The sequence below is a fragment of the Trachypithecus francoisi genome, unplaced genomic scaffold (assembly GCF_009764315.1).
Source record: "Trachypithecus francoisi isolate TF-2019V2 unplaced genomic scaffold, Tfra_2.0 Lachesis_group11, whole genome shotgun sequence".
In the NCBI taxonomy this organism is placed as follows: Eukaryota; Metazoa; Chordata; class Mammalia; order Primates; family Cercopithecidae; genus Trachypithecus; species Trachypithecus francoisi.
This window is the reverse complement of record NW_022681456.1, coordinates 92,205,628-92,230,325: the sequence shown is the minus strand read 5'-3', so window position 1 is coordinate 92,230,325 and position 24,698 is coordinate 92,205,628. Positions and strand designations below refer to the sequence as shown.

The window sequence follows — 24,698 nt, the reverse complement described above, 5'->3', positions numbered from 1 at the left end:
TGACACCTGGCACTCCTTTGTGAATCAATTCAAAATCAATGTCCCAGCGTGATGTTAGGTGGCACTGTGCTAATGGATAAGTAAACTTTCAAGAAAAGCAAGGCAAAGCCTTATAGGCTCATTAGCTAATCTGAATTGGAATAGTGCATGACACCTGAGCAGTTATGACCACCTACCTGAATTACCCTAGATGTTTCAATGAGATATAGCGCCCTTCCTTGAGTCATAAATTATTTAAGTTTCACTGTGCACTGTTAAATACTTGTCATACTCCATGCTTAAGTAACTACCTTCCAAATGGACTATGAAGTAATTTTGTGATAAAATTCACAGGAGTCCTAAAGTATGAAAGCAGCTGAACTGGTTTTAGATAAAATTCCATCTGGCAGCTCAACTGATCAAGGCATTTGTTTGATTTCAACAGGTCACAGAATGATGATTAGGCAATTTTGAATGGCACCCCTATTTCTCTTTCTAGAAAACACCTAGTTTATTCATAAGTAAAAAAAATCCTTTAGGAAAGTTCTTTCATATCTACTTCAGTGGATTTCCAAGTTCAAATGTGTATCTTAAAAGTAAAAATTCCTGGACCGGGCACGGTGGCTCATGCCTGTAATCCCAGCACTTCGGGAGGCCAACGCGGGTGGATCACCAGAGGTCGGGAGTTCGAGATCATCCTGGCCAACATGATGAAATCCCATATCTACTAAAAATACAAAAATCAGCCAGGCGTGGTAGTGGGTGCCTGTAATCCCAGCTACTTGTGAGGCTGAGGCAGAAGAATCACTTGAACCCGGGAGGTGGAGGTTGCTGTGAGCCAAGATTGCACCACTGCACTCTAGCTTGGGCAACAGAGCAAAAATTCTGTCTCTAAATAAATAAATAAATATTCTGTATTCAGTAAGTTCTTGAAAATTATTAAATTATGGCATAACCTTTAACATATCCAATCAAAATAAAGAATAAAATATTTAACCTTATTTTAAAGCAACTATATTGTATATCTGGTAGATTATTTTTATAAGTATTTACATATTAATGTCAACAATAACTCAGTTTAATTTACTATGCAATAGTTTGTGTGAATTTAACTTTGACCCAAAGGTTGTCTTAACACATACAAAACCTTTAGTTTTCTAGGCTTTATTATACAAATCCCCTCAAATTGCCTGTCAAATTCTGCCTTCATCCAGCCACTGAGAAACAGAGTAAAATTCACCCTATATGAACTGTGAAAGGAGGTAAACATAATGAATGGTAACTTTTTTCATGTGTTAATATTATAAGAAAAAAACGCAAATATTTTGGACTGCTCCATATCATAGATTTGGTATGAGTTTTAGAGTAAAAACCAGATCTGTAAACAGGTTTTATGAAGAGGTACTACAGGAATAAAATTACAGGCTATTGTCTCCTCCAAGAGAATATAAAAATAAGCTAAAAAACAAAATAATTGAAACCAGCCTACAGAAGGGTGACACCATCCAGCACAAATCCAGGCTGTGTTTAAAGCTGGTGGGGATCCTAGCCTCAGTCTGCAGCCAGTTTGGGGCTGGTCTTGTCTGAGGAAGCAGGTGAACTCCCTGGTCTCAAGCCTTGGACTTGGAAAGCAGCAGGGATTGTGATGGCTTTTCAGACCCACCTGATGGACAGGAGTTTGTGCTTGTTTTTATGATGCAGGGGTATGAACCCGTAATAGGAATTCAGGTGTCCTGGGTGTTCTGGTACTGATAGTAACACACAGCCTCATGAAAGTCATTTACTATCACTGTGCATCAAAGAGCTCATTTGCTATAGAGGCCAATCATCTTTTCTCCCCGTTTCAGGGGGACCTATATGAGTACATGCCCCAGTCCTGCCCCACTACATAGTGAAGTCTTGAAGGACAAAGATTGTGGGTTATATCTTTCACTTTCCTTTTCTTTTCCTTTTACCTCACCAATCCCTTTCTTGTGATATTAAGGACTATGTCTATATTATATTTCTTCAATAAGTATTTGTTGAATGAATAAATGAATGAATGAGAGAGAAATTTTAAGTGTAAACAGTTTGGGCAGATTTCACAATACAATTAACCTTGAAAGATATATAAACATTTGCAGATTTAAAAAAATTACTATTAATATCCCAGATGATCTTCATCTCTACTTTGGAACATTTAAGCACAGGAACATTGTTTAAAATATATCTGCTAGGGTGGGCGCGGTGGCTCACGCTTGTAATCCCAGCACTTTGGGAGGCTGAGGTGGGTGGATCACTTGAGGCCAGGAGTTCAAGACCAGCCTGGACAACATGGTGAAACCCCATCTCTACTAAAAAATACAAAAAAATTAGCTGGGCATGGGGGCGGGCACCTGTAATCCCAGCTACTCGGAGGCTGAGGCAGAAGAATCGCTTGAACCCAGGAGGTGGAGGTTGCAGTGAGCCGAGATCGTGCCATTGTACTCCAGCCTGGGCAATAAGAGCAAAACTCTGTCTCAAAAAAAAAAAAAAAAAAAAATATATATATATATATACACACACACACACACACATATATAACATGAGAATGACATGGCTTAAGCTTGTAATTCTAGGACTTTGGAAGGCTGGGGTAGAAGGGTCATTTGAGTTCAGGAGTTTGCGATCAGCCTAGGCAATAAAGTGAGACCTCATCTCTAATACACACACACACACACACACACACACACACACACATATATATATATATATAAAATCAGCAAGGCATGGTGGCATGCACCTATAGTCCTAGCTACTTGGTAGGCTGAGGTGGGAGGACTGCTTGAGCCCAGGATGTCAAGGCTGCAAGTGAGCCATGATAGTACCACTGCACTCCAGTCTGGGCAATAGAGCAAGACTCTGTCCGAAAGGTAAAAAAAAAATTTAAGAATAAAATTATATGCATTCCTATACCACCAGGAAATAAACCACTACTAGCATTCTGTAAATATAAAATTTTACACAGAGTTAGTAGGTCACCTATGTAGAGCATCAAACCCAAAATACATAGATTTCCTTAGATCCAGGCTATGGTCCTCAGTTTCTTGTATGTTTAAAAAAAGATTTTAAAAAATCAGTTAATCCAATGAGTTCCTTGGGCACTGGAGGAGTGTTTCAGCCTAAACAAACTTAGTGCTTTCTGATTGCTAATCAGACTGTACTCACTTACACTAAAACATTTAATGGCTAAATAAATCAAATGTGGAGTAGTTGACCTGAGAAATGAGAGTAATATCTGAAGCTGCTTTAAAATATTAGAGCAAAATAACATAATTACTTCAATGGGCATTGCCATCAGGCCAGGACCACTAAAAGATGTGCTTGCCAAATAGACCAATAGACAAGGAGAAGTCCACATGAGACAATTATGCGCTGGGCTGCTTTAGAGGCATACTCACAAACTCCTTTTCATTCTTCTCTTTATTGACTGTATGTGGCCAACTGCAATTCTGATTATACCATCAGTTCTCTTTAACTCACAGGAGTTAAGGCTTTAGCTTCTACAAATAGGTGACTTAAACATTATTCCCAAAGATTGAGGAAGTATTTTATTCTAAGATAAAAGAAAGGAAAAGCAAAGCATAATTCTTTTTGTATTATTATTATTATTATTTTGAGACAGGGTCTCACTCTGTTGCCCAGGCTGGAGTGCAGTGGCAAGATTTCACTTCACTACGGCCTCCATCTCCCAGGCTCAATCAATCCTTCAATGCTGCCACACCCAGCTAGTTTTTGTACTTTTTGCAGAGATGGGATTTTGCCATGTTGCCCAGGCTGGTCTCAAACTCCTGGGCTCAAGTGATCCACCCACCTTGGCTTCCCCAAATGGTGGGATTATAAGGCATAAGCCACTGCATCGGCTAAGCAATAATTCTTTAAAATTATTATGTGTGGCCATGTATGCATCATCATGAAGATTCTCTAACACAGCCAAGGAAGTGGTAATATTGTCTACATTTAGGACTGAGAAGAAAAATATACTATTATTTCTTTCTCAGCATTTGTACAGACTTCTCCTGTCTGTGGTTTTCAAGCTGTGTTCGAGGAACCAGGAACCCCACCTGGCTGGAAGGAGAGAAGGGAGCTGAGGGATGGGGTTATGGTTACCAGCTTAGGGGTGCCAGGCAAAATACAGGATGCCCAGTAAAACCTAAATTTCAGATAGACAACCAATAATTTCTTGGGGACATGCAATATTTCAGACACATGTATACTAAAAACTTATTATTTATCTGAAATTCAAATTTAACTAGGTATTCTTGTGTGTGTGTCTTTATAAATATGGCTGCCTTATGACAAACTCCTTTCCAGCTCCCAACGAAAGCAATCCTACTTTCCATGCTAGGGTTCCAGATAATCTTATGTTTGAGAAAAGCATTCAGCAATAAAAAATGTTTGAAAACCACTTTACTATACAAATATGGGCAAGACTCTGAACCCCACTGTCTGTGGACTTTCCATCAATAAAGCAAATTGTGTCTGGTTATTGTGAAAATTAATTAAACCTTGTAAAGCTCTTTGAAATTGACATGTTCACCCACATATGCTGCAAAATATTTATCACACACCAGACTGCCTGAAAACATCCTGATTGCTCAGTGAACAACTAGATGGCAGAAATTCCCAAAGATGTTAAATCACAATTTTAATATTACCACATTGAAGAATAACATATTAAAACAGACCCTTTCAACCTAAGAAAGCAGAACATTTCAATCTAAGAAGTGAGTTTACCTTCAAAAAACAAACAAACATGATTTGCTTTTAAAAGTACAGTATTTATACTGTTGTGGAGGCTTTCTTCTATGGAAAAATAGGTTTTTGTTGTTGCTGTTTTTTTAAGCAGGAGCTCAAAACATAACAATCAGGAAATGAAGAAAATAGTTCATCTCCTATGAGACTATTGTCTGCTATTTCTGCTTGGTAAAGTTTTTTTTGTTTTTTTTTTTTTTTTTTTTTAGATTAAAAAAAGGTTATATGAAAACAAAACAGATACCAACACAATAAAAGACATCTGGAGGCCACTTGGTGACATTCAGGCTTCTTTTTCAACCATTAGCTTTCATGGAAAGCTCTTACAGTACTAAAGCAAATGTCATAAAAGTATAACATTCATTACATAATGTTATCTAAACACTCGAGGCTGAAATTCAAACTTGGCAGTGAAACTAAAGAGTAAATAAGTTCAGATTGTAACAACATAACGATGAAAAGACACAAGTATAAACATCTGCTAGGCTGGCCAGGTAAATGCCATATTTAAGAAGGAACACAGAGAGTTGTTACTTGGAACCTTAAGGCCAGCCACAGAAAAGACAGGATTACAATAAAAGTTGTCAAAATTCATATCTTATTTCTGATTTAAACTGATTTACAAAGGTGGCAATCAGTCCCTAACAGTACAGTTCATCTTACAGCCAAATAGAAAAATTTGCAATTTGGGCCGGGTGCGGTGGCTCACGCCTGTAATCCCAGCACTTTGGGAGGCCGAGGTGGGCAGGTCACCTGAGGACCAGCCTAACTAATGTGGTAAAACCCCGTATCTACTAAAATTACAAAAATTAGCTGGACATAGTGGCGGGCACCTGTAATCCCAGTTTCTCAGGAGACTGAGGCAGGAGAATAGCTTAAACCTGAGGGACAGAGGTTGCAGTGAGCCCAGATTATGCCACTGCACTCCAGCGTGGGCGACAGAGCGAGACTCCGTCTCAAAAAAACAAAAACAAAAACAAGAAAAACCTTAAAATTCACAAAGCATCATGCTTGTCTAATGTTTCCTGCCTTTGTATATACTTTTCCTTCTGCCTAAACTGGCCCATTCTGCTATTCTGATACTGGCTTGGCCAAACTCCTATTTAGTCATTAAGACCTAGCTCAATCATCTCTTCCTCTTTGAAGCCTCCCTTAATAGTCCACACAGAAAAAATAACTTCAGGCTTTGCCTCTGTGCTACTGCTATATCCAGTACATTTCTCTATTCCTGCCTTTACAACAATATACTGCCAGTAAGTGCTTACATGCCTTCCTCCCTTACAAAACACTGTGCTCTTGAAAAACTGAACCACTCCTATGTAATGTTTGTATTCCCAGAACCTACCATAATGCCTGGCAAACCACAGGCACTCAATAAAGGTGTGTTGAAAGGAAAACCATGCCACCAAATTGAAATAAAAATGGGAAAGCTTAACATTAAATGGTTAACATGCGTTTGTAAGTGCAATTTCTCCTTACTTTTCAGAGAAGAGAAAACAAGGCAGAGAATATGCAAAACAGCTCCCATCACTTTGAAGTGAATAAATGGTTAGGAAAAGAGGCAAAAGATGAAAGGTTCTGCAGATCCATTTAAGGAGAGAGGACAACACAAAACACTGTGAACTGCTCCTAAAGCATCTCTGCAGAAGTGTGCCAACTCTACCCTGGAGCGCTAGCCTCCAGACCAAGGGGCATATTCGACTTTATTTCTGTTCTACCCTCTAACAGTCTGCTGAGAAGGCCCACAAAGGTGTCATTAAGAAATGAAATGCCTTCCTGCAGAATTTTCACACAGTCATTACCATCTGATAGCGTCTGATCTTTGAGTCATGGCTGAAGTGACCCAGATTCAAACTGGTGATTATTAATGTCACATTTATTAGTTCTTCCTATTGGTACAGCACTTCATAGTCACTTAAGAATCTTCTGGGAGACACACCATGGCTCACTGCTGTGTTCATCTGAACAATTCAAAAGCTTAATCTCAGATGTAACACAGATAGTATAATGCTTCCCGGTGGGCCACTTATAACTTTGGGTGCAGTCTAAGTAGAATGTGAACAAGACCTAAGGTTCTAAGAATTTGCTGAAAAGTGAGTGATTTAATTAATTACAATGCTACTAAAAGGACTATCCAGGCCAGTAGGTATGGGGACATACGCCAACATGTGTTATCAAAGATTAATATAGGAAGAGTTTCACTACTTACTGCATATTTACACTAGCATTTATCTGAGGAGTTTGGAAGATAAGAAAGTTATTAGGGTTATTGAAAATATTAGGAATGCAACTCAAATGAATGTCAGGTTATTCTTATTTTCCAGCAAACCCTTTCTAAGCCTTCCAAAATTAAATCCTGTTTGGTCAATGGGCACGCACATTTTAAACACAGTTCTAATCACTGTGCGTCAACAAGTGAACATGCTAATTTGAGTACTACTTTAAAAATTGTCCACATTTCCCATGTATAAACATAATAATCACATTTGTAATTTTTAGTATAAACATAAGTATGCCACTGTTGTAACAACATTAGATTAATAATTTGCTCTTTAATATCACTGCAATTTTGTTTTTAGCTGTCACATTGAACTCTAAGGTAAACTATAAACCAGACTTTTGATCGGGGAAGAGTATATTCTCTTAGGTCCTTATGCCTTTAAAACATAACTATTGTTGAATTTTAGCTGGCCACACTGAATAACATATAAAGCTATAAGTTGCACCTGGCACATATGAATACTTTTGAAATAGACTGTTAAAAAAATTCTAATTCGGGATTTGGGTAGTGAGAATGATGAGACTAATAATAATATTACCAGCTCACATTTGTTATTTATTATCTATCCCCCTGAAGTTATGGCCTCCAAATTTTTAGAGTCAAGTAAATTTTGAGCTTAAAAAATCAATCAGCCTCTCCTCACTTTATAATTCAGGAAACTGAGGCACAGAGTGGGTAAGAAGAACAGAAAATTATGTGACTCATCCAAGATGCCATGTAAGTTAGTAGGAGATGCAATAATTATGTAAAAGCATTTAATATAGAACACACATAAGCACAGCAATATTTATGAAACAATAAAACATCATCAAACAATTTTGGGTAAGCTACAAATGCTTGCTTACTTTCCCTTTCTATTGTTCTTTTTATCTTTCTTTCTAAAAATTTAACTGCAAACATTCCTTTATTTAGGAACTGCCAAACCAAAGCTCCTCAGGAAGCTGCATCTTGAACTAAAAGGTAGCTTCTTTATCAGTAAATTGGGATAACCTTGGTCAGACCTGCACATAAAGATGCAAGGAAGATAAATGAGATGAATATGAAAGCGTTTTGTGTACTTTGGAGGTATTAGTCTTATTATAATAAAGAACCCCCAAGTTAAACCATGGTAATTTCTGGATAAATAAGTTTGGCTCAATTTCTTAATAGGAAAACTGACTCACTGCCAATTTAGCTCTGGAAGTTGAGACATTAAAATAATAATTTCAAGCAACTAGGTTTCCTAGCAAGCTAGTTGAAATCACTTAGAAGATTAGCTTTTCACCCCTGGAATTTATATCGGGAGATTTTTTGAGTGAAAGACAGTCTCTCATCCATGTTTTAACATACATGGCAACATCACAAGCCTCTCTGAAGATTCTACCTCTATTTTTTTTTTTAAGGTTACAGAGTGGCGTAGGTGTATTATGAAGAAGGAAGTCACACAGCTTCCTTGCTGCAAATATTCAATCTTCTAATAATATAGCATCCCTTTGCTAGATGATTACATTTCCCTGATCACTTGGGGGTGTGGAAAAGGAAGGAGGGTTATTTGATAAGCATCTTTCCTCCTATTCTACCATGTTTCTCTGGCTTTATTTAGATAAAAGCGTAAACAGCTGAGAAACTCCACTTTAGCTGGGGGGAAAAAAACCACAAAAATGTTCCAAACAAAATATCTTTATCTCCTTTCTAAAAAAATTTTAGCTCAGATAAAAACAGAATACTGGCTACTATTTGTGTTTATTTTATTTCATTTTATTTATTTATTTATCTATTTATTTTGAGACGGAGTTTCATTCTTGTTGACCAAGATAGAGTGCAATGGCACGATCTTGGCTCACTGCAACCTCCACCTCCCAGGTTCCAGTGATTCTCCTGCCTCAGCCTCCTGAGTAGCTGGGATTACAGGCACACACCACCAAGCCTGGCTAATTTTTTATATATTTAGTAGAAATGGGGTTTCACTATGTTAGCTAGGCTGGTCTCGAACTCCTGACCTCAGGTGATCTGCCCGCCTCGGCCTTCCAAAGTGCTGGGATTATAGGCGTGAGCCACTGTGCCTGACCTTATCTTTATTTTATATACAACATTAAAATGGCAGTAGACAAAACCGTACAGAGGCATCTTCAGGGAATAGGTAGCTATCACAATAAATATCTAACAGTGCTATGAAAAAAGGTACAGCAGCTTAAGAGGATTGGGGGGTGTTAGATGGTGACTGGGAAAAAGCTGGGAGGCTGCTATTTTTACAGGATGACCAGGGAAGGCTATCTGACATCAGATGACTTTGAGCAGAGACCTGAAAGGACAGAGTGAGCTGTGATTTCACATGTCTTTTTTTTTTTTTTAACATTAGCTTGAAGTCCAGTACAAACAAGGAGATTTTCTGTGAAACTTCAGGAAAGTCAAATCTGCAAATATTAAGGCTTTATACAATACTCTGAACCAGCTCTCAATTTATTTCAAATAATCCTTGAACTTCAAATAACTTGGAAAATACAGTTAAGTATTTTTTCTAAAATGCCTCACAGTATTTCTTCACATAATAACTAAAAGAGAGTTTTCCAGTTATATGTGCAAACAACTCAGGTAGATAATTCAGGTAGAATTTTCCATTCTGATTATTTGATTTGGCAGGGGGCATACGGTAGGAAGAAGGTGCTAAAGCTAGCTGATTTTGCCACTGGCCACATCTGTATAGTGTAAAAGTTCAAAGGAAATTGGATAGTTAGCCAGGTTTCAGAATGGTGAGTTTTAAAGTTCTTCTTTTAATTAAAAAACAAACAAAACAATAATAAAACCTCCTCCAAAATGGCAACAAACAACAACGAACCAAGTAAAGTAGGTAAGTATCATATGTCTTCTTTATTTTTTTTTTTTTTTTGAGATGGAGTTTATATTATTTTTTTTTTTGAGATGGGGTTTGCTCTTATCACCCAGGCTGGAGTGCAATGGTGCAATCTCGGCTCACTACAACCTCTACCTCCTAGGTTCAAGAGATTCTCCTGCCTCAGTCTCCCAGGTAGTTGGGATTACAGGCACCCACCACCATGTCCAGCTAATTTTTTGTTTTTTTAGTAGAGGCAGGATTTCACCATGTTGGCCAGGCTGGTCTCGAACTCTTGGCCTCAAGTGATCCACCTGCCTTAACCTCCCAAAGTGCTGGGATTACAGGCGTGAGTCACCGCACCTGGCCCCAGATACATTTAAAAACCTTTACAGTGATTTGGTCAGATTATATTTCTTAAACTGACACAGAAAATCGGAATTCATTCATTCAACAAATATGGATGCTCAAAAAGTGAGGAAACATAGGATCAACTTATTTTTCAACAGTATATTAATTATAGTTTTGAATAATATGCTTAACGTCTTTTTCTTTTTCTGTCAACCTCCAGATATGTTTCCAACTGTAGTACTTCCAAATTTAAAGCAATGAGATCAGTTGTTAACCTGGAGAAAAATATAATAAATGCACTGTAGAGTATGCCTAAAGTCTGGAAACTGAAGGAAAATAATGTATTTATTATATTGTTTTTCAGATAAACAGTTATGTTCGTTTTAAATCTGGAGGTACTCTGCACTAGAGGTATTTGGAAGTTGACAAAATATACACTGAGCATATTATTTGAAAACATAACAGTATATGTATTTTTAAGTTTCTTGACTTTTTGGGCTCCCTGTATTTGTCAAGTGTCTACTATGCGCCAGATACTGTGTTATGCATGGGGTATGCAATGGTGAACAAACATGGTTCCTTGTGATTAGCATCTACTCACAGGCACAGAACATAGACCTTCATTTCCAGGTTAAAATGACATCTATGATATTTTGACAGCAAAATATCAATGACAACTTTTAAGGAATAAAAGCAGTCCTTAAGAGTGAATGAATGAACAAAAGAGGAAGGAAGGAAGGAAGGAAGGAAGGAAGGAAGGAAGGAAGGAAGGAAGGAAAAGCGAGAGAGAGAGTAAGGAAGGGAGGGAAAGGAAAAGGAAAGAAAAGCAGGCAGGCAGATAATTCAGTCTAGTAGGATTAGAAACAAATTTTGGAATGAGAAGAACACCTTAGACATCATCTAATTTAACGGCGCAGCAGCAGGTGTGCATTGGAATCATGTGAGGAGCTTGTTCAAGCTAAAAGTGTGACTGCACCCAAAACCTACTGCATTAAAATCTGTGTATTTGTATTTAGATGTGTGTCATTCAATCCTTTGATTAATATGCACTGATCTAGTCTAATTCCCTCATTTTATATATGAAGAAACTGACGCCCAGAGAGGCCGAGAGACTGGCTCAAAAATCACACAGTTATTGTACTAGTCTGAGTTTTTTGGTTTTTAATCCAAAAAACTGTTTTTAAAAAAACTGGCTTTTTCTGTACTATTACAGCACATCCCTCCACTACTGTCTATTTTGGGATCTCTGCTTGAGAAAAAAACAGAATAAATCGACAAAGTATTTCATTAAAAGTTATGGAATTAGGCCAGGTGAGGTGGCTCACGCCTGAAATCCCAGTACTTTGGGAGGCCGAGACAGGTGGATCACTTGAGGTCAGGAGTTCAAGACCAGCCTGGCCAACACGGTGAAATCCCATCTCCACTAAAAATACAAAAATTAGCCAGGCGTGGTGGCATGTGCCTGTAATCCCAGCTACTTGGGAGGCTGAGGCAGGAGAATCTCTTGAACTCAGGAGGCAGAGGTTGCAGTGAGCCAAAATCATGCCACTGCACTCCAGCCTGGGCGACAGAGGGAGACTCCATCTCAAAAAAAGAGTTATGGAACTAAAGCAAAGAAGCCAGTGTCCACAGGCAGCATAAACAGTAACAAAAAAAAGACCCATGATACACTATCATAACCTGGTTGCTTTCTGCCTAAACAGCCAAATCAGGCTAGTTTAAAACACTCTCACACAATCATCATAATTCCTATCAGTTTCTCATTTCAGCACTGCAATTAATAATAATTTTGGTTTCCATGGGTAAGGAAAGGGAGGGGAAAAAAAAGAGTGATTTTTCTGATTTATTCCCAAAATTCAGAAGGTTAAAAAAAATATGTTCCCAGTACCTCAATATGGAGAAAGCCTGGTCTGCTTTTAACACTTTTGGCAGTACTTGAGGACATGTTTTTGGCTATTAGCCTGCCAAGCTGTTTAAGCTTATAGAAGGCCCACAAAGGGAACTTGTATGATTAAGTTATTTAAACACAAACATCTTCTCTGTATATTTTATTCCCTCCCTTCACATTCATGAAACATAAAAGGCTAAAGCAATTCAGAACTAGGTGAGGGGGGCAAGTTATTTATCACTTCAGCTCCTTTCTCAAGGCTTGTGTAAATAAGAACGGGGTAACTCAATGAAATTATTCATATGATCCTTGCAGTGAACAAAGCTTAGCGTCAGAAAGCAGTTCAAAATTCCTATGAAGCATATGTATTCTCTTACAAGAAACATCTGTGATTCTCTAATGCACTTCAGACCTAACTTTATCTCTTTCTAAAAATTATGTAACATGCATATACTTCAAACATTGAACATACGTATTAATTACATCGTCACAGAAGAATGTAAAATGTAATCTCTTTTTGACATACATTATAACGTATTTCAACATTAGAGCACTAAGCAGTCTTCTTATGTAAAACCTAACATTCTCTAAATGATTTGAAAGAGATATTTCAAAGCAAAACAACATACTGCACTACATAGTGCAAGCTGGTCCAACCCGTGGCCCGTGGGCCACATGCAGCCCAGGATGGCTTTGAATGTGGCCCAACACAAATCTGTAAACTTTCTTAAAACATTCTGAGATTTCTGTGTGTGTGTGATTTCTTTTTTTTTATTTAGCTCACCAGCCATTGTTAGTGTTAGTATATTTTATGTGTGGCCCAAGACAATTCTTCCAATGTGGCCCAGGGAAGCCAAAGATTGGACACCCCCGAATTCTAGCCCCTTTTCAGATCCCAAATTAGGAACTCAGATTATTCATGCATGTAAATAGGATAGCTGGAAGTATAAACTATAGTTAACAAGTTATGAGTTTCTTCAGAAAATTGCCATAATATTTGCTTATCGGTGAAATAAAAGAAACCAAAGAAGTACAAATGCCCTTGGTGAAACTATACATGGCTTAAAGCAGTTTAGTATTATTAGATTGAAACTCGTATGTGTGTGTGTACACAGAAGGCAGCATTTTAACTGGGGCAGAAGAGCTGGCCAATATAGAAAAAGGTTTTAATAGACTTTCTATTTCAACCATAGTTACTGTGGGTTTTGTCTCTATAGCAATGGGCCTGGGTAAGGTGGATGTGTCTGGCAAGCTAGGGTGTTCAGCTGGTAAAATAACATAAACCTCATTTTACCCCTAGTTGAGCAAATTTCCTCCAAGAAGGTTTACTTAATCGAAAGACAATTTCCAAGGATAAAGGGTATTTAAGGGAAAACTCTAAGCATTGTTTGGTGGGCACTTCTTCACAGTACAGTACTATGCTAAGTTTAACCTCACACCTTTTCCTAGATTTCATCAAAGGCCTCCAACAGCATTAGTTACTGGTAGTACTTTGGATTTAGGCAGTCACCTAACCTCCAGGATCTCAATCATCCCTAGAAGCATGGGCTAATTTCAGTTGTCTCTACAAGGGCTACATGAAACATGGCATTTACAAATTTGGATTATACAGTACTATTTATTACACTATGGAAGATTTCCAAAGATGCCAGAAGAGACGTTGGCATTTATGCAAGTCAACTACTGTTCGACCCAAAAAAGCACTATATTTGATAGGATGTTTTTGCCAGGATTCAAAGAGCCTATGTGAAAACACCTTAATTAGGACCATCTTAGCACCTCACCTATTGGATACCCTCTAGCTCTAGGTGTTATGTTTCAGGTGGGCCAAAATTGTCCTGCAAACAGAACTCCCCAGTTCTATTACCTATCCATTTACTCCAGGTTCTGAGTGTGTATATTTTCTTATTTTCAGATCTAATAAGTCAAATATATCTGGTAGCTATTAAAAGATTTAAACCACCAGTTTTAAATGGTTTCTAAAAAGGGTTCAGTGTTCAGAGATTTCAAGCCCACAGAGGAGGCAGATTTGGAGAGTTTACTTCCAATAAAATCGTGAAATTATGTGCTGATTCCCCTCTATCCCCCGTTTTAAGAATATTCTTATTGAGATCTCTCTACCTTTTTAACATTCTTTTACAACACTTCTTCATAGACCCACAAAAATAGAGGAATCTGAAAAAACAGTGTACCAAATGATATCCAATAACCTAAAAAGATAATTATATTTATATGTCCCTAAAAAGGGAGAGAGGCAAACTTGAAAACGTTAGCTACTTACAATATGCTCTAAGATAACCTTTTCCTCTTTACTTCTTTGAGGTAATCCAAACTGCTATAAATGTTTCTTTAAAATTCCTTTATTAAAAAGTTTGTTGTGCTTGCTCAAAGAAAATGGCTATCCTAGAAAACTAGGGCCAATATTATAGCACATTACGTGGTGGCTACTTTATATTAGACTTCTTTTTTTAAAGGCAACAAAAATGGGGGGAAAGGTGGTTATAAAAAACATCACAGGAAACCAAATAGCCTTTATTTAAATTAAAAGCAATCACAGCCTGAGTCTTGGAACACACTTCGAAATGCTTTTTGGCATGCAGCTGCTACATGCCGCCAATATTGTGTATAATTGGAAACATTTCAAACAGAATTGTTACCAAAGTCAAAGACCATAATTGCAAGTCAGGGGATCTCTGCCTCAGATAAAAGAAGGGCAGCTGAGCGAGAGTGGTCAGCATGGAGGAGTCTACTTACCGGTCTGCATCTCACGGCAATATTTTCATTGCATTATTGACAGATCTTTCTTCCAGAGACCCAATGAGAAAAGGACATAGAGAAAAGCACACGCAAAGGAGAAGCTGGTGGCTGTTATAAATCAGCAGCTGGGACAAAACTCCTAGAAAGAAGTCCATGACTTCAGTACCAGAACAACTGAAATAACACAGCCCTAACTTTTTTTTTTTTTTTTCTGAAGCGTAATCCACTAGAAATGAAAGGCATCTCTCCCAAGAGTTTACCCCAAATCTACCAGTGAGAAAAATGCAACTACTGTTGAATTGGTCAGTTGACTTTTAGGCTCACTTAGGACCAAACTTAGGGAAGAAGAGTTAAGTAAAGGCAAATGATAGCTGCTTGCTAGTTTGCAGCTCTACATTTTAAAATGTTTACATTGGCTTCTGCCTGGCTGACATTTTTACTTTTATTTTATATGTAAAATCTCTCTTTACAGGAGAATGAAGCTGGAAAGGTCTAATAGGTTCAGGTTGGGCAATCATTCTTGTTCCTGGAGAGGTCCCTTCAAAAATAACCAAAATGCATTTAGAATTTAGTCTAAACAAGTGCATAAAACAGAGACATAGGAAGAATTATTACATTCTGAGAGGTTTGATCACCCTCCCTACCCCCCATAACTGGAAATAGTCAATGCCAGTGGACCAGTGGCTCAGGAATGGTTCTTGGAAAAATCGTGTCATTCTGGCATACAGAAAAGTGATCTGATTATTCTGTCATATCTCTGTGCCAGAAGTGTCATGACATCAGTGTGCTCCAACCTGTAAAGCCTGTCTCTTTCGCCATCCCTGCTTCAGGAAAGAGGGGAAGGAGGGAAACAGCAGCTTACTGGGACTCCCCATACAATTTTAGGCCAGGCTTTTTTCACTGCTCCAAAATGTTCATTCATCAACACATAGGTAATTAACCTCCACTTCAGTTCAGCATGAACATAAACAATGGGGGTGTGGTTACCAGTTACTGGGGCAGATGAGGTACTACATTTCTGTGTGTCCCGAGATGGGGAAGTTAGAGGCTAGGGGCTGCTCCAGATTCCTCAATGCCATCTTGGTCCTTGGCACGTGTTCTGGAGTGCTGGCTCCATAGGCTGAGTGAGGTTTCGAGGAACTGCAACAATGCAGGTCTTGATGCCCCGATTATCGTACTTTCCTCTCTCTACTTGCTTGCTCACACCAACCTTCTAAAGATACTAGGGTGCAATCCAATAATCCTTTCTTCTGTGACCAGAAGAAAAAGAAGTAATGGTCCCTTAAAACACCAACCCACCAACCAAGCAACCCAGAAACACAAACCTTTCACTTTCCTAACTCCTTCTCTTTATTGTGGAATAATAATACATAGATTTAAGCAATCTTAACATTCTCTCACTAATAAGGGTTAAACAGTTGGTATTATTTTACATAATATGGAGATGAAAGAGACAACTATTTTTTCCAAGGGGGAAGAGTCTATCCTAGCCAAGTGTTATTTTTAACATTTCTATTCACAGATGAGAATCACTTTGATTTTTTTAAACACTTTTTTTTTTTTTTCCCCAGAGATGGGGTCTCACAATGTAGCCTCGGCTCAACTTGAACTCCTGGACTCAAGCGATCCTCCCCAGTAGCTGGGGCTATAGAGCCAAGCACCACTGCATGTACCTTTCCTGTCTTTCTTTAAAAGGAAAAATTTGCCCTTTATAAACTACTTTAAGCAGGAAGTTAACTGTAGTAACTAGAATGCAAGTAATGACAATCTTTATTGAAAATTGTTTCCCATAATATTAGACAACCCAAAATATAGGTATAGGCCATTGAGAGAGTTACTTAATTACTGGAAAATAGTTTGTAAAGATTCTTGTTCCTTTTCATGAGTATTATAGACAATCACTCATAATACTCAAGTCTTTGTATTTTGCTTTCAAGTAATTATAAGATACTTTAGAGAAATCAGCTACTTTTTAAAAGGTGTAATCAAACAAACTACAAAATTTAACTTTTTTGGTCTTCTCAGAATTATCATAGGAGAGAATATTAGGAACAACTAGACTTTTACCTACATCTGACTCTAAAGTTAAGAGTTCAGCTATTAACCCTACAGGGGATCTTTATTTCTCCCTAGCTAATATTAGATTTTATTTGAGAGACTCAAGCTGACTTATTACACCACCACCCACCATGGACAAACAGTGTGTTCCATGGACCTTGATTATAAAAACATAATAAGCTTTTTAAGCTTCACTGGTGTTACTGGCAGAACTGATTGAATCTGTCACTTCAGTAAAATATATCACTTTTCTTTTTAAAACCTGTGAACCAACAGGCTCACTCAGTGATAACTCGCCACTTAGTACCAAATTAAAGATGGAAAAATTAATTTACTAAGCCCATTCAGTTGCATCAATGTGTCTATCTCTATAAACTATCCAGTTTTTCCTTCCTTTTTCCCTCCCTCTCTCCATCCCTCCCTCTTTTCCTTCCTTCCTTCCTTTTGAGGCTTATTTATAAGAATGAATCATACTATGTTAGCCACAACTTATTAAACTTAGAGATTTTCAAGTTCATCAGCAAGTGTGCAAACCCTTAACTGTGGGTAACATCCATTTATTTGTAGCACCTTCCAGTTTCAATATGTAGAGCACATGCATTGTTAACCTCTAAATCCTTTGTATAAACATTTCTGGAAGAGCTTGTAAAATATCTCCTTCTGTGTTTCCTGACTCGCCAGTTGATGGCATTTAGAAACCCTCTGGTACCAGCAGGTGCTGTATTTTGCTTTCTTCAGGCTCCAGCTGGGCTACAATGACAGATTCCTGTCCCAGGCCAAGCCTAGCCACCAAGGCTAGGACCACATTGGAGGCAAACTGAAATAGGCTCCACCAGACAGCAAGATGAATGGCTGCTGTTTAAGTTTAAAATCCCCTGGTGGGAGTAAATATTGTTCCAGAGAAAAGGCTTGACAAATATTGCGTCATCCTTACAGAGCTGTCTTGATTAAAGCAGAATCTTTGGATTAAGTTGATGCTCAATTCAAAATGTATCTATCTCGCTGTCATGGGATTTTTTTTTTTTTTTTTTTTTTTTTGCTTTCTAGAGTCTGAAAATAGATATAATGTTGGGGACGGTCAAACAAGGCTGCCGGCTCCCAAGGGGCTAGAGTCCACTCCTGATAATAGAAGGCGGCTGAACACTGACACTTCACTGAGGATAATGGAGACAGCAAAGGCTTAGTGGGAAAGGGCCAGTTGTCACCTAAGTGACAGGCAACAGCTGAGCTCACACATCTGGAGCCGGACTATGGCAAACATTAGCAACCCTCACCCGTCTACACCTTGGGCCTGTCTGAAAAGACAGATGGAAGTTCCCTCTACTCCAAAAGTACATTAAAAAAAATGTCTGATGGTGAACCACGTCAATTATATAACATCAACTGCAGGCACAGCCTTCCGAAGTACTGATTGAAACGAGGCAGTAGACAACACTGTATGCATGAACAGATACAAGATACAATTTCATTGATTTGCCATTCATAAAATTTATCCTAAAAGACACATATACATGCATTCATTTTATAGCACAAAAGCATGTGAACTCTGCAGGAGAGGCAGATTTTTACATGTTTTTTTGTTGTTGTTGGTGGTTATTTATTTATTTTTTCTTTAAGCTGGTTCCCGTGGTGTGTTCGCCTTGTTCATAGCCTCAGTTCTGCCGCTGATATCCTTTTTAAAACCAGCAACCAAACGTGTTCGGCTTGTGATCCTGAACCCTCCTTAGGCAAGCTGGAACTCAGCGTGATGCCAGCCGTCCTCCCTCTCTCCCAACCCCCAACCTCATTCTTCAGCCACCTGAAGACAATCTGTGAACAATTTTCCCGAAGTCCCAAGAATAACACAGCACTGCCAATAGTCACTGGCGATGCCGTTTGTTTTTCTTAGAGGGCAATGAAAATTTAACAGCTTTCTGCTGCATCCTGAGTCCCGCTCCTAATAATTACTAACATGCCTAGTTTCTTCAACTTTTTCTACCTCAAGAGAGGAAGACGCTCCCATTTTTTCCTATATCCGTGCTACATTCAGAAAACACCATCGCGGGGCAGGGGGTTGGGAGAGTGGTGGGAGTTGATTCGCCCCTGCCAAAAAGCCACCAGCCCTTTCCCCAAGCGCAAGAGGAGGGAATCGGGACCCTCCCTCCGGACGCCAGTAGGTGACAGGCGATCCTAAGCGGTGGGAACACGCCAACGCACCCTCGCCTCCCGGCGCCCCGCATCGCCCCGACCCTCGGGCCACAGAACTGGTTTCCACGCCGGAGAAAACCAAGGGAAGAGTTGGTTGTGATGCAGTACACAGGAGCCATGCGGGGAGCCTCTGTGAAGCCCTCGCGATGCTGCAGCCAGTACTCTGCTTTCCCTCTCTACATAACCCAACAAACCGATTATGACCTTCTCCCTGATCTTCTGCGACACCGACCCAGTCTGGTTGTCACAGACCCCGGCGGTAACAGCGAAGTGCCCGGCCCTGTCCCTGCGGCGCTCGCCCCCCACCACCGCGCCGCAGCCCCCTCTGCGGAACCCACCGGGATCCCGGCTGCCACTCACCTCGCACGAGGGAGACGCAACTCGGCTGCACTGTCCTCGGCGCCGCGGCGGGGCGGCGGGGCGGCGGGGCGGCGGGGCTGCCGGACTGCGGGCTGCGGCGTCAGGGGTGGGCAAGGGTGAGCAGCGCACGAACCATCCAGGGCCCAGAAAGTCTCCGTGCCAGCCGCGGCGCGTCTCGGGGAAGTCAGCGCAGGCGGCGCGAGGCTGGCATGTTCCGGGCGCGCTGTCGGGCGGCGTCGGCCGCAGGAGGCGGCGCTGGCAGCTGGGCTGCAGGCTGAGTGCGCTCGGGCACCGAAGCCGCGCGCCGCGGCGCCGCCGCGCACCCCGCCCTCGGCCGCTGGGCCCGGCGCGAGCGAAAACGCGGAGCGCGGACGCCGCCGCGGGATCGAGGCCGCTGGGCGCGCGCCCACGCGTTCCCCGGCTCGGCCCCGAAAGCGAGGTCCGGCCGGGCTCCGGCCGCGCGCGGGCGCAGGGAGGCTAACAGAGCTGGGACCCGCGCCGCGCGCAGCTGGTGGGGCAGAGCAGCAGGCGGATTATGCGCAGGGAGAAAGAAGTTCACCCCAGCGCGTCCCAGATTCGCAAGTGCGGCTCTCTAGGAGCCTCTGCCCCGCCCCCGATTATATGCCTTTTTTTTTTTTAACCCAACAATCCTGATGGACTGAAAGACAGGAAGAGTGAAGGGGGTGGGTTGGGAGTGGGGAGAGAAACCCAATTTCCTCTGATCAGAAGATTTGGGTGGGGATGCCTATTTGAGTTCCTTCTCCTTTGGGGTGTCTGTGAAGGGGGCAATTAATTAAACACTTAGATTCCTTCCGGCGCGCCTAGCCGCTCTGGGGACCCGTTTGGACTCGATCCTATCTCGTGTAATCCCACAAGATGGTCTGAGTCTCTGCCCCGGAACCGGAGGAGTGATCTTTCAGAGGAAGAAGCCAAAGTTCAGCCTCTGGTCCATTCCCTTCCCCGCCTCGACGGCTCTGGTCGTGTCCATGAAAACTCAGTGTGGGGGGTCGTGCCCGCGAGAACCTCAGCCCACCGCAATGTCCAGAGACTGACCCAAGTGAGCGTGGCGCACTTAAAACCGGGTTCAAGGCATCGATCCGAACACGGTGACAATTTTTCATTGGCTAAACTGCTCTCCACGTTTTCAGTCTGCTCAATTCCCAGAGCTGGGCCCTTAGGCGCACTCACCCACGTTGAACTGGGGCTCAGCCTGTTTGAAAGTTCTGCCCTGACATTTGTGTCACACTAAACCTTAGAAACCCCCACCCTTTCCAGTTCCGGATCGGTGGATTCTCACCGTGTGGGTACTATTTCCCTGGACTGCAGAGGGCAGACACAGGCAGCAGCTGTTAACCCGAACTTGACAGGTGCCTCTGCAAAGCCAGGGCTTCCTTGACCTCTCCATCCTCTCCACAACGCTCTAGCATACTGTATCGTCTTCCAGGAAGATGAGGATGTGTGTGGGGGGGAGTGTGAAGGGAGGTGTTGACTGATGCAATTTTTATCCCTTTAAGAAAAATCAAAACTGCCAGTCTCAGAATTTTTCAGAACACCAAGTCTTTTCGATTTTCGTTGGGAATAAAGCAAAGGAATACTCAGCAAGAATGGAGCCGATGAAAAAGAGGATGCAAGGAAATAAAGGCAAATGGAGGAGGAAACGGTCTAAATCCAGGAAAATGTTTGGCTTCAGCACTGTGCTCTGTAATTCTGACTCAGATCTCCCCACGCTGTAGGTACTTTCTCCTCTCTAGATGCCCAGGCCGAGTTCCTGAGCTCAGATCACTCAGGAAACTAGGCTGTTGCTTTTGAAATAATTCCACTTGCTAGTGGAATTTTTGTTTGTTTTGTTTTGTTTGTTTGTTTGTTTTTGAGACGGAGTTTCGCTGTTGTCGCCCAGGCTGGAGTGCAGTGGCGCGATCTCGGCTCACTGCAACCTCCGCCCCGCCCCCGTGTTCAAGCGATTCTCTTGCCTCAGCCTCCCGAGTAGGTGGGATTATAAGTGCCTGCCACCACGCCCAACTAATTTGTGTGTTTTTAGTAGAGACGGGTTTTCCCCATGTTGGCCAGGCTGGTCTCGAACTGCTGACCTCAGGTGACGAGAATCTGGGAAAGAACAAAACAGGCTGTCTTGCCCCTCAGCATTTTATTGGAGTTGACCTTTGAAGTTGTGTCTGTTTATCTTGCTGGGGTTACAAATGCTTCTGTTAAGCTATCAACTTTTAGCCTCTATCTAATCTCCAGAACTGCCAAAGAAAATTTCACTACCTCCATAGGTGAAATAGGACTTATTTCACTGCTTAATTCCCAGAGCTGGGCTCATAGGCACACTCACCCACGTTGAACTGGGGCTCAGCCTGTTTGAAAGTTCTGCCCTGACGTTTGTGTAACACTAAACCTTAGGACTTATTTCACCTATGGAGGTAGTGAAAATGACTGCTTTTAAGAACAGAGCGTCCACTAGTCCACTGTTTGTTAGGTCTTTGGGTGCCTGTTGATTGTCTCTATCAAAACCTCCAAATGAAAGCATTTTCCCAACAAATGCAGTGGAACACAATCAATGGAGGATAGAGTGGAGGACAGCATCATTTACTTCCCACAGCCACATCTTCATGAGAAAGTACTCTTCAGTGGGCCAGTAGGCATTTGGAGCAGGCAGAGTTGGTGGAAGAACCTCATGGAAAGGATAGTTATACAGCCTGCACTTGGATCTCTCTATTAATTGGGGAAATTGTTACCTTATGGTAAGAAATGAGTCTGACATCAGAGGACTTATTGCTTTACAGTGACTTCACAAAGGTTTTATTCGTTGAGCATCTATTATGTGGAGCAGACACCCTGGCCACTCTAGGTGATACATGGTCATTCCCTCTACAGGATTACTGCCTCTTTGGACAGTGTGCTGGGCAGCATCTTTTGGATCCATTGCAAAGGTGAGTACTTGGCCTTCAACCAGGACTCTCATAAAATTACTCCGGCCAGTGCATATGATGGTCTGAGGTCACAACAGTCTGATTTCAAATTTCAGCCCCACCGCTTACCACATATAACCTGGGGTAATGTAGTTAACCTCTCTCAGGCTTAGTTTCTCATTTGTAAGTGAGGGTAATAATATTCAGCTCAGGAAACTGTTGGGAAGATTGAATGCTGCAGAAAAGACTCAATCAGTGGAACGTTTGTATGTCATTTTATAAGGCATCTTCTCACAAGCACCCTTCTCTATAGCAACCTCCATGCAAAATCCCAGAAAAGAACTATTTTTTATTTAATCTGAAAAAGGATTCTTCATTGTGAACTCTTGAGTTGCTCCTGGGTCTCTTTTTCTTTTTTATTTTTTTCTGAGTCTCTTTTATTAATGGTGTTATTTTCTTTGTCTTTACAAAGCAACATGGTGTTATACCTTTTGTAAGAAATCAGTCCACTTACAGAATGTCTACTTTTCTTTCTTGAGACAGCTTTGCTCTGTCGCCCAGTCTGGAGTGCAGTGGTGATCACGGCTCACTTCAGCCTCAAACACCTGGGCTCAAGTGATCCTCCCGCCTCAGCCTCCCAAGTAGCTGAGACTACAGGCATGCACTACCATACCTGGCTAAGTAACTTCTTTTTATTTTATTTATTTATTTATTTATTTAAGATGGAGTCTTGCTCTTTGCCCCAGGCTGGCGTGAAGTGGCACCATCTTGGCTCACTGCAAACTCTGCCCCCCAGGTTCATGCAGTTCTCCTGCCTCAGCTTCCCGAGTAGCTGGGACTAGAGGTGCATGCCACCACACCCGGCTAATTTTTGTGTTTTTAGTACGGATGGGGTTTCGCCATGTTGGCCAGGCTGGTCTCGAACTTCTGACCTCAGGTGATCCGCCCGCCTTGGCCTCCCAAAGTGCTAGGATTACAGGCATGAGCCACTGAGTATGGCTGCAACTTCTTTTTAAAAATAACATTTTTGTGTGTTGAATTGTGTCCTTCAAAATTTCGTGTTGAAGTCCTTACCTGCAGTACCTCAGAATGCAACCTTATTTGGAGATAAGTTCTTTGCAGAGTTAATCAAGTTAAAATGAGGTCACTAAGGTCAATCCTAATCCAATATGACTTTTATCCTTATAAAAAGGGGAAACTTGGGCCGGGCATAGTGACTCATACCTATAATCCCAGCACTTTGGGAGGCTGAGATGGGAGAGTCACTTAAGCCCAGGAGTTTGAGATGAGCCTGGGCAACAGGCAACACAGGGAGATCTTGTCTCTCCAAAAATAAAAGAAAAAAAAATCAGCAGGTGTGGTGGCATGGGTATGCACCTATGTTCCCAGCTACTGGGAGGCTGAGGCAGGACAATCACTTGAGCCCAGGACATCAAGGCTGTGGTGATCCATTATGGTGCCCCTGCACTCTAGCCTCGGCAATACAGTGAGACCGTGTCTCAAAAGAGGTGGGGAACAGAATTTGGAGACAGACATGCATACAGGAAGAACACCACGTAGAGGTGAAGGCAGAGATCAGGGTGATGCTTCTGCAAGCCAAGGAATATTGATTGCCAGCAAATTACCAGAAGCCAGGAGAGAGGCACGGGACAGATTCTTCCTCACAGCTCTCAGAAAGAACCAACCCTACCCACACCTTGATCTCAGACTTTCCATCTGCACAATCATAAGACAATAAAATTTCAGTTGTTTCAGCCACCCAGTTTGTGGTAATTTATTATAGCAGCCCCAGCAAACTGGTACAATACCCAACCATGTCATGCTCTGAATGTGTCCTGGCTCACTAAAGAGGATTTTCATATTTAGATGAAGAATTCAGGACAGTGTGGGCCACAAGCTTGAGACTTAAGTAACAATTGGACAGTGTTAGCAGTCTTTGTTTGATTCCCAGGTCTATTTGATTCCTAGGATTTGCTTGGCTTCTGCTCCCTGTGTCTCTTGTTCATCCACATATGGGACTCCTTTCTTTGACCTGCAGACCCAGCCCCGCCCAGTTTTTGCAGAATGAATCGGTGTTGACCCTGTAATGATATGCCAGGGCCTAGCTGTCAGGCGTGCTCCCGGGCTGAAAATCCTACCTACGCTCTTCAGGGCTTTCAGGATAGAGTGCACACTCCTTGGATTAGTTCTAAAGGTCTTTCATATTTGCACTGTGCCTATCTCTCTGGCTTTTTTTTTTTTTTTTTTTACTACCCTCCACCCTTGTTTGCTCTAACCATATTAAACTATTTACACTTCTTCAAAAGCATCAGGCTGTTTTATGACTCTGTGCTTTGAAAATACCTA

At 41.3% G+C, this 24,698-nt stretch overlaps 1 protein-coding gene across 2 annotated transcripts in view; it reads right to left on the bottom strand.

Moving 5' to 3' along the window:
* PRICKLE1 (prickle planar cell polarity protein 1) overlaps window positions 1–19,717 on the bottom strand; it is a 124,765-nt gene extending 105,048 nt beyond the window's left edge. The window contains exon 1 of one of the 2 annotated variants that reach the window (XM_033222371.1): window positions 19,444–19,717. The gene's annotated coding sequence lies outside the window, so the exon portion shown is untranslated. The remainder of the gene's footprint in view (window positions 1–19,443) is intronic. The other variant, XM_033222377.1, reaches the window with a different exon arrangement.
* Window positions 19,718–24,698: the final 4,981 nt, after the last annotated feature.